General features: G+C 42.3%; 2 protein-coding genes across 8 annotated transcripts in view; one reads left to right on the forward strand and one right to left on the reverse strand.

The window, feature by feature from the left end:
* LOC140734485 (interferon-inducible GTPase 5-like) overlaps window positions 1-11221 on the reverse strand; it is a 153909-nt gene that overhangs the window by 40229 nt on the left and 102459 nt on the right. The window lies entirely within an intron of this gene.
* The window catches only part of LOC140734484 (interferon-inducible GTPase 5-like), a 24313-nt gene continuing 13283 nt past the window's right edge, over window positions 192-11221 (forward strand). Inside the window, exon 1 of one of the 4 annotated variants that reach the window (XM_073058491.1) lies at window positions 192-454. The gene's annotated coding sequence lies outside the window, so the exon portion shown is untranslated. Of the gene's footprint in view, window positions 455-2550; window positions 2583-2694; window positions 2797-11221 lie in introns of those variants that run through there. The other 3 variants (XM_073058492.1, XM_073058493.1, XM_073058494.1) reach the window with 3 other exon arrangements.

An 11221-nucleotide genomic window follows, 5' to 3' on the forward strand; every position in this document is an offset into this window, starting at 1 on the left:
TATCGCTGTTTTCAGAGTTTACAGAGAGACATGTGCGGGGTCGAGTCAATGGGAAACTAAACTTTCACATCTGGAAAGTAATTCCCCGAAACGAACGGAAACAACTCAGGGTGGAGTGTTTCCGCGCATTGGGATTGGTGCAAGCTAGAATTTTTGCACTCAGTACAGGAACTTTTGCGAAACAGATCAAAACGAATAAGATAGACAAGTTACTGATCCTGCTTCCATTCGCTTTCTCAGCGCTGAATGAGACAACACTGGGTCTCATTCACAAGACTGTCGAACACTGGGTAAAAGGAGACCAACTCAAACCTCGGGGTTCGCGGGGAGAGTGTTGCGGCCGAGAAGCCTCCCGCTTTTCTAAGGGCGCCCTGGTCTTGAAGGTGGTAAGCATCCGTGAGAGAGAGAGAACGACATTTTATGGGCGTTAGCGTTTTAAACATTTATTTCATAAGTAAGTTTGAACGGCATTAGATATCGGGAAGCGTTGTCCCATAACGAAGATCTGTGAATTCAAAGGGCACTGGTTGAAGGGTAAGATGTTTGGGGGAAATCAAAGCCTCTAGACCAAACTTTCTCTAGCATTATTTTTTGTTTGCACAGTTTGTCTTCTTTAGCACATAGCTTGTATATAGAGTGTAGAGTATGTTTCCATAAATTAAACTGTTTTTTTTATTTTCCTGTAAATTACTGCAAAAACCTATCTCAAGGTAGTGCAGTGTATGGTAACATAGACATACTTTAATACCAAGTTTTACTTTGACTTCGTTGTGCCTTCTGGACCAGTGGGATAGTTCACAGGATCGTGAAACTGTAGCCGCTCTATTCTCACGTTGATACTGACCACGCGAGCCCGTGATTCTCTGTTGTTATTCCCAGCATTTCTCTCTCTGGAGCAGAGTGTCCTCCCATAGCCTCTGGGCACACTTGGCATCTCATTCACTGCTTTCAGAGTTCACAGAGGGGTCTGTGTGAGATGGGTGGAGTGAATGTGAAAATAAACTTTCACATCAGGAAAGAAATTGCCCGAAACTAATTAAAATAAAATCAAACAACAACACACACACAATGCTGGTGGAACGTCGACAGCGCTTCTCCCTATAGATGCTGCCTGGCCTGCTGTGTTCCACCCGCATTTTGTGCGTGTTGTTATTTGAATTTCCAGCATCTGCAGATTTCCTCGTGTAAAATAAAATCAAGATGGAGTGTTATCGCGCATTGTGATTTGTATAAAACAACATTCAGGGAAGCTGGAAATTTTGCACTCAGCACGGGAACTGGTGGGAAACAGGTCGAAGCGAGTAAGATAAACAAGTTATTACCGTTCCTGCTTCCATTCGCTTTCTCGGTCTGTCTGATTATTTTCAGTGCTGGATCAGACACAAGCCTGCTGAACACCGGGTAAAAGTAAACTAACTCAAACCTTCGGGTTCGCGCGGAGCGGGTTGACGGCCGAGCCGTGAAACCTCTCGCTTTTCTTAGTGCGCCCTAGTTTTGGAGATGATCGGTGAGCAAGAGGACGACATTGTATGGACGCTAGAATTTTAAATATTTATTTCATAAAAAAGGTGCGGAGAAATTTGAACGATATTAGATACCGACAGACGTTGCCCCCTAATGGAAACCGGTGAATTCAAAGGGCACGGATTGAAGAGTTAGAGGGATTCGGAGGAAAACAAATCCTCTGCACCAGTCCAGTTCAACATTTTGCCCTGGATGAAATAATCTACAGCTCACAGTACGTTAGCGGGGTCAGTAAGTTGTAGACATAATAATCCAAAAATAATTGTCAATGCTCTTTTAGTAGAGAATGATTTTTAGCTAATCCTCCTTGGGGGAAAAACACAACAGGTAGTTACGCTTAGCTTAACTTTCTTGAAATTAATCTTTCTTTCCCTTTCATAAATTTTAAAGCCTCAGAAGGCAAACATAATAAATTTCTGTTAAATAACCAGTTTAAGCCAAAATTTGACCTAATTTTTCTAAACGTAGTCTCGGTTGGTTTAATTTAAATATAGGCTGTAAACTGATTTTACTTAAAGTTATTTACAACATGAAAATTTATTGACAATGTTGAATAGTAAAGTGACTAAAAACCTTAAGCCAAAGCAATATGAATAAAAATATAACGAAAGACACAATTTTAAACAAGACTTTGTATTAACAATTTCTTACTAAGTGACATAATCAGGCTCAAATATAGGTTAGCAAGTGAAACCTGTGCCATTCACGGGCCAACGCTGCGGGAGGTGGAGGGCGCTGCCCGGGCCGACTGCCTGCCCCTTTGCCGAGGATACGTTCGTGCCCGGCTGTCCTTGGGGCGGTCGCAATGGGTACGGTGGTGGGGGGAAGGGCCCGGGAGCGGTGCCACCACCCCCCCCCACCCCCCCGGGGTATTGACTGATTTACAGACGGCAATTACCAATTTTATTCTGAATGTACTCGCCGTTTTGTCAATGTTGAATGGCTGTACCTTGTGTATATGTTGTAAATAAACTTTTATAGCTTTGTAAAAAAAAACTGTTTGTCGTTTGCCGCAGACTTGGCACAATGGAATCGGACAACTTGGATCACCAGTTCACGTAAACCCATTGATAAGTAGCTTTCACTGATTATATTGTGTCCGTTGTTGCACCCCGGCAAAGTAACTCAGAGGATTAACCTAATGAGAATTGTCCTTGCCGTCTCACACCCCATCTTCAAAAGTCGCCACATTCGACTGTGTTTAAATAAAAATTTCTCGCCAATTGTCTATGGCACCGGCCGAGTTTACTCGCTGCCATAAATCAGTCTGCGGTACGTAAGGGGAAATTGTGGAAGATAATTTGAGAGGGAAAGGCTGACGTCACAGCCTCAGATCGGGGAGTCCACTCAATACCCGGAAAACGCGCTTCTTGCTCCTCGTCAGACCACTGTCCTTCCCTGCGTGCAATACTGCACTCAGCAATTATCAATGACCTCTCCTATCTCGCGTCAAAAACTGAAAATGGACCCAAGCAAACAAACACGGTCCTACTGCGCTCTGCATATGGGGCTGAGAGACCTCTCACAAGATTGCGCACTGGGGTGCTCGGTCATTGCACTCCACTGCGAGCTCTAGCATCGCACGAAGTTCAAAAGCCGATATTTATTTCTTTGATCACGTACTCTCGCGGAACCCCGGATGAGAAACCCAGTTCTAGTCCATTGTGGCTGAAATGAGGGACGCACTGTCTGAGGGGTATTGGAGGCGGAGATACGCAGAACAATTAAAATAATTATCTGAAATAGGACTTCAAAGTGCAGATAAGACCATAAGATAGAATTTTCAGCCTCAATCTGCTGCCTTCTCTCCGTATCACTTCATGCCCTGGCCAATCACTAATTTAACAATCTCTGCCTTAAATATACATAATAAGTTGCCTTCCACAGCTTCCTGTGGCAAAGGATTGCACCAGTTCACCACTCTCTGGCTAAAGAAATTTCTCCTCATCTCCGTTCTAAAAGGACACCCCTATGTACTGTGGCTGTGTCCAGTGGTCTTAGAGTCTCCAACAATAAGAATCATCCTCTCCTCATCTACTCTATCAAGATAGGTTTCAATGAGGTTACCCCTCATTTTTCTGATTTCCTGTGAATACATCCCCAGAGCCATCAAACACTCTTCATATGACAAACCATTCCATCCTGAAATCATTTTCATGAACCTCCTTTGAACCCTCTCCACTTTCAGCACATCCTTTCTAAGATAAGGGGCCCAAAACCATTCACAATTATCCAAGTGGGGCCTCACCAGTGCTTTATCAATCTCAACCTTACCTCCTTGCTTTTATGTTCTTGTCCTCTTGAAATGAATGCTAACATTTCATTTGCCTTCCTCACCACAGAATCAACCTGCAAATTAATCTTTAGGGAATCATGCATAAGGTCTCTCAAGTCACCTCAATTATTTTGTATTTTCTCTCCATTTAGAAGATAGTTACCCTTTCATTTCTTCCACTAAAGTGCATGACCATACACTTCCTGACAGTATATTCCATCTACCACTTAAATGCCCATTCTAACAAGCTGTCCAAGTTATTCTGTAGTCTTTACACTTCCTCAAAACTACCTTCCCTTCCATCTACCTTCATATTGTCTGCAAAACATTGCAACAAAACCATAAAACCCATCATCCAAATCATTGATATAGAACGTAAAAAGAAGCGGTCCCAACAGACACCTGTGGAACACCACTATCCCTTTATTCCCACTCTTTGCTTCCTGCCAGTCAGCCACTGCCTGCTTTTTTGATGCTGGAATCTTTCCTGAACTACCATGGGCTCATAACTTTTAAACAGCCTCATGTGTTGCACCTTGTCAAAGGCCTTCTGAAAATCAACCAGTTCTCCTTTGACTATCCTGCTTGATAATTCTTCAAAGAATTCCAGCAGATCTGTTGGGCAAGATATTCCCTTGAGGGAACCATGCTGACTACACCCTATTTTAGCACGTGCCTCCAAGTATCCTGAGACCTCATCCTTAATAATTAACTCCAACATCTTCCCAACCAGTGAGGTCAGACTAACTGGCCTATAGTTTCCTTTCTTCTACCTCTCTTGCTTCTTGAACAGTTTTTTGACATTAGCAACTTTCCAGTCTTCTGGAGCCACTCCAGAATCTAGTGATTCTTGAAAGATCATTACTAAGGCCTCCATGATCTCTTCAGACATTTTTTTCAGAACTCTGGGGTTTACACCATCTGGTCCAGGTGACCTATTTACCTTCAGACTTTTCATTTTCCCAAGAACCTTCTCTCTAGTTACGGTAACTTCACACACTTTGTGATGCCTGACACGTGGATCTTCCACCATAATACTGTTGTCTTCCATCATGAAGACTGGTGCAAAATACTTATTCATCATTTCATTGTCCCACATGACTATCTCTCCAGCATTGTTTTCCAGCGGTCCGAGATCCACTCTCACCTCTTTTACACCTTATGTATCTCGAGAAACTTTTCTTATCCTCATAATCTAACTTACTTTTGTATTCCATCTTTACCTTCTAATGGCTTTTTAGTTGCCTGCTGTTGGTTTTTAAAAGCTTCCCAATCCTCGAATTTCTATATAATATATGCTCTACTATATGCCGTCCTTTTCACTTTTATGTTTACATTGACTTCTCTTGTTAGCCATGATGTGTCATATTTACTTTAGAGTACTTCTTCCTCTTTGGAATGTGCTTTGCGAATGGCTTCCAGAAATTGCAGATGTTGCTACTCTGCTGTCATCCCTGCCAGTGTTCTTTTCCAATCAATTCTAGCCAACTTCTCTCTCATGTATGTAATTCTCTTTACTCCAATGTAATACTGATACATCTGACTTTATTTTGTACATCCTTCTCAAATTTCAGGGTGAATTTGATCACATTATAATCACTTTCCCCTAAGGGTTGTTTTACCTTAAGATCTCTAATCAATTCTGGTTCATTGCAGAATGCCCAATCCAGAATAGCTGATCCTCTAGTGGGCTGAACCATGAGCTGCTCTTAAAAGCCATCTTGTAGGCACTCAAGAAATCCACCCTCCTGGAATCCAGCACCAACCTGATTTTCCCAATTTACCTGCCTATTGAAATCCCCCATGACTATTATAATATTACCCTTCTGGCATGCATTTTCTATCTCCTGTTGTAAGTTGTAGGCCACATCCTTACTACTGTTTTGGGGTCTGTCGATAATGCCCATCAGGGTCTTTCAGCCCTTGCAGTTCCTTACCTCTGTCCACAATGATTCAACACCTTCTGACCCTATGTCCCCTCTTTCTAATAATTTGTTTGCATTTTTTACCAACAGCATCCTGATACCACCCCACCCCCCACCTTCCTGCCTGTCCTTTCAAAACAATGTGTATCCTTGGACATTAAGTTTTCAACTGTAATCTTCTTTCAGCCACGATTCCGTGATGCCTGCAACATCGTACCTGCCAATCTGTAACTGTGCTGCAATTTCATGTACTGTGCACATTCAAACACAACACCTTCAGTCCTGTATTCACCCTTTCTCTATTCTGTCCACCTTTTACATTGTAACTCATCCTGTTGACTGCAATTTTGTCCCATCAACAGCCTCTCCTCACTACACATACCCTCATTTTGTAAACCAGCTAACTCATCTTCAGCACTGTTATCTGCCTTTCCTACAATACATTTTGTATTGAAATACACACAGCTCAGGACACTAATCACACCATGCATAACCTTTCAGTCCCTAACTTTGTCTGAGGTCTTACCAACATCTGCCTCCCCAACCTCTCCACTAACTGTTCTGGCACTCTTGTTCCCATCCCACTGCATCTCCAGTTTAAACCCCACCATGCAGTACTACCAACCTTCCCTCTAGGATATTAGACCCCCTCCAGTTCATGTGTATGCTGTCCCTTCTGTACAAGTCCCACCTTCCCTGTAAGAGAGCCTAATGATCCAAAAATCTTATGCCCTCCCTCCTGCACCAACTCCTTTGCCATGTTTTAAACTGTATAATCTTTCTAGTTCTGGTCTCACTAGCACGTGGCACAGGTAGCAATCCTGAGATCAAAACCATAGAGATCCCACCCTTTAACTTAGCACAGATTTCCTCCTGCCATGCACTAAGTCTTTGAACTCCCTATGCAGAACCTTGTCACTAGTTTTACCCAGGTCATTGGTACCTACAGTGTCTGGACCATAACATCTGGTTGTTCACCCTACAACTTAAGAATGCTGAGGACTGAGGTATCCTGGACTCTGGCATCCAGAAGGCAACATACCATCCTAGAATCTTGTTCTCGCTCACAGAACATCCTGCCCGTACTCCTAACTAATGAATCCCCTATCATCCATGCATACCTCTTCAACCCCCTTCCCTTCTAAGTCACAGAGGCAGGCTCCATGCAAGAGACCCAACTACTGTGACTATTTTCTGCTTTGTCATTCCTCAAACAATATACAATGATATTCATATTGTTGAGGGAGATAGCCTCTGGCTCTTTAATTCCCCTTCCTGACTTAGTTTTCTGTGTCTTGCACCTTGGGTGTAACTATCTCTGCATATGTCCTGTCTATCACCACATCAGTCTCCAAAATGATACTGTGGATTCTGGCTAATTGGGCCAGTGTTTAATCAGGTCAGCCAATTATTTTGGATAATGCTTAAGGAACAAAAGCTAATAGATGAAATTGTTAGCATTCCCTTCCTTTACTTGGGATACTATGCTGCTTAATTGGGGAAGGAGATTGTTGTTGAATAGGTTAATTAGCTTTAGTTGCACACATTTTATATAGCTTTTGGATGTTACACCTTGCTTAGACTAAACAGTTTTTAAAGTGTGTGTGTGTGTGTGTGTGTGTGTGTGTGTGTGTGTGTGTGTGTGTGTGTGTGTGTGTGTGTGTGTGTGTGTGTGTGTGTGTGTGTGTGGGGTGTGTGTGTGTGTGTGTGTGTGTGTGTGTGTGTGTGTGTGTGTGTGTGTGTTCAAAAGCAGTGATTTTTGTCACTGACAGTTGACGAGAAATAAGCAGTAAGACAATTCTGAACTGTTTTGTTGACGGTAGTTGCAAGCAAGCAGTCAGGCTTGGAGATGGCAGGAGGAAGACAAAACCATTTCACAGCTTCAACAAGTTAGGCACTATGAAGAATTTGAAAGTATCAACAATTATCTTCAACGTTACAATGAAAATGAAAGCTTGAAAGACGCAATCACTGACAGCATTGTGTGAATGCAGTCCGTTATCTGTACTGGATGTCTGCAATAATTTTGCTCCTTGTGTATGCTGAAAGAATTCCCCTGTTGATAACTATTTGGAACTCATACACTGTTTTATAGTACTGTAGTGCTCTTGGTGGTGTTCAAATTTGTTCTGTTTCTCATATAAGTACATAATGTGTTACTCAGTTTCTCTTTTTTATTCCGTTTTAACTGTTTACATGAGACTTTGGCTAACTGAGTGAAAATGCAGTGGTCCTGAAGTGTCCCAATTAACCAGAATCCATTATATTTCCTAAATACCCTAGGAAACTGTTATAGTATGCACCCTACCAGGCTTGCTCTGGGGTTTAGGTGCTCCAATTCTTCAGAGAATCAATAAGTGGCATGGTCCTTTTAAAGATTCTGGCCCGTTCCACAAATTGGTAGCTATGTTATTGTGCCAGGATTTGGATATTTAAAGAGCACCTGAATGCAGATTCAGAGCTCAATCATCAGCTCAACTGTGGTTCAGATTGCAGTTGTGTTCAGGATTTCTGTTTCTTTTGTGTTCTCATCTAGTCTCATCAGGCCCGCATGTGGCATTGAGACAGGAACCCTGTTTTTGTCTCAGTCTCGAAATTATGTCTCAGTTCCAGTCTTGGATACTCCAGCACTTGGGTCCTTACCATCCTTGCCTAGGCCTCTCTTCACAGATACAGTCCAATCACCTCATGCCTACAGATTGACTTAGTCTTTCTCCACACAGGCACAACTTGTTTTATTGTCTGAGGGACAGTGAATTGATGTGAATGTTGTGCAAACAGCAGCAAATATCCCTACTTTTGATAAAGAAAGGAACATTCATTGATCTATGGGCCCAGACCTCTGCTCTGAAGGATTCCTGTCCCGGAGATGGTGGGATAATCCTGCAACAACCAAAGTCAGATTCCATTTTTAATGTTAAATGCAAATCATCATACCCATTAACTTCAGTTTACCTGGACTCTTGGTCAAATTCTGTGTTGGTGACGAGTGGAGTCATTCTCACAATGGTTCTGGAAATCAGTTTTGACATTGTCTTTGGACCTGAATTGTTCAGACAAGTTTCAATAGACTCATTGTGATGCAGGTGATTGTTTCATGGTCCAGTCTGTAATTCCGCATTCCGGTTCATGGTCTGGCCCATGTTCCTTATTCCAGGTTTTCCGGGTTTCCCCAGTTTCAGTTGACACAGCTCATTCTTGTTTGGGCTGGCTTCACAAAAAAAAAGCTTCAGGATTCAGCCTCTGGCTGGGTGGGAAAGGGTGGGGGTGGAGGTGTGGGTGTGGGTGTGGGTGGAGTTGGTGCATGTGTGAAAGTGGTTTGGAACTTGCTGAGGGAAAGAGAGTGGGGAAGGAGCTGGAATTGCTGAGAGGGGGTTGCCTGGGTCTGGTAATGGCAGACAAGGCGAGAGGAGGGGCTGAGGGAAAGAGAGTGGAGAAGGAGCGGGATAGGGATTGGGATCAGAGGTAGGCAGCTGGGGAGAAATGGATTATTGTGAAGGGAGAAATAAAGGGAATGAGGAGATAGTGAGGGGATGGATGAATGAAAACTGAGACAAAGGGAATAAAAGAATAAGAAATGACAATGGAGAGAGTTCTGAAAGTGAGGAAGATGAACCAGTTCAGAGAGGAGGTTTTGTCATAATTAGGTTTAATGAGAAGGTGCAAGGACACATGAAGAAAATTAACCCGTTCGTGCTAACAACAACTCTGGCAAATAAGATAGGGGAAATAGTATTTGCAGAAGTCCTTAATGATGGCAATCTATTGGTAAGATGTGCGAATGAGGAACAACTTGAGAAAGCACTCAAGCTAAAAGAGATAGGAAAATGCAAGGTGGAATATACAGGGAGGGTGGGAGCACGAAATGGTGGTTGTAAAGGAGTGATCACGGGTGTACCAATGAATATAAACTTGGAGGAGTTGAAGAGGAATATCAAAGGGGGGAAAGTAATTAATGTTCTAAGACTGAAAACAACAAAGGAGGGAATGAAAAAGGAAAGTGAAACAGTATTGATTGAATTTGAAGAAGAAAGAGTTCCAAGGAAAGTGTTCCTGGGTTTCATGAGTTACCCAGTAAGGGTATATGTGGCAAAGCCATTGAGGTGCTATAATTGTCAACGGTTTGGACACATAGCTAAAAACTGTAAAAGACAGAGGAGATGTGCTAGATGTGGGGATGATCATGAATATGGAAAGTGCAGAACAGGAGTACAACCAAAATGCTGTAATTGTGGAGGAGCTCATAATGTGGCGTATAGTGGGTGTGAGGTTATGAGACGGGAGAATAAAATTCAAGAAATAGGAGTGAAAAGAAAGATCACTTATGCAGAAGCTGTAAGAATGTCAAGAGAACAGAATAATGCTCCTAATGACCAGAGAGCAATAGGGATGCAAGAGATGCAGTGAAGAGTAAATGACAGGATTTATGTGAAAAAAAAAGCTCTAGTAACATTCATTGCAGGAGTCATTAATAGTACGGCAGAGATAAAGTCAAAAAGTGACAAAATTCAGCTGGTGGTGGCAGCAGAAGGATCTATACCCAGGAGTAAAAATAGGATGAGTAGAAAACTAGTACCATGGTGGACAGAGGAATGTTGTCAGGCTGTAAAAAACAGAAATAGAGCATTCAGGCTAGTTAAAAGAACCCATAATATGCAGCATTTGATTCAATATAAGAAGGCACAGGCAGTGGTGAGAAGAACTACACGTCAAGCTAAAAGGGCAAGTTGGAGGAGTTTTCGCAGCAAAATAGGAAGAACAATGCCTGTGGGAGAGGTATGGGGAATGATTAAGAGGATGGGGGGGGGGGGGAGATAGAAGGGATTGGGAGTATCCAGTAATGATATCTGAGGAGGAAACAGCAGTCTCCAGCAGGGATAAGGCTGAGATCATGGCCAAGTCATTTGTAAAGATACATAGTTCAGAAAATTTGTCTGAAGAAGGGAGAAGGAGAAGGGAAAGAACAATGAGTCAACACCCAGGTGTGTTAAACAGAAGGAAAGAAACAGATGATATAATTGATGATCCATTTACTTTGGCAGAAATGGTGAGAGCAATAAAGAGATCGAGACCAACCTCCCCAGGGAAAGATCTAATATGCTATGTTATGCTAAAAAATCTAGGACAACGAGCGCTCTTGAAGTTACTGCATTTTGATAACAGTGTGGGAGGAGGGAAGATTACCAAGTGCATGGAAAGAAGCAGTAGTAATTCCAAGAAGGAAATCTGGCAAGGATCCGTCAAAACCCACTAGCAACAGGCCAATAGATAGATAGATAGAGAGATAGATAGATAGATAGATAGATACTTTATTCATCCCCATGGGGAAATTCAACATTTTTTCCAATGTCCCATATACTTGTTGTAGCAAAACTAATTACATACAATACTTAACTCAGTAAAAATATGATATGCATCTAAATCACTATCTCAAAAAGCATTAATAATAGCTTTTAAAAAGTTCTTAAGTCCTGGCGGTTGAATTGTAAAGCCTAAT

The sequence above is a fragment of the Hemitrygon akajei genome, chromosome 10 (genome assembly GCF_048418815.1).
Source record: "Hemitrygon akajei chromosome 10, sHemAka1.3, whole genome shotgun sequence".
Classification (NCBI taxonomy): domain Eukaryota; kingdom Metazoa; phylum Chordata; class Chondrichthyes; order Myliobatiformes; family Dasyatidae; genus Hemitrygon; species Hemitrygon akajei.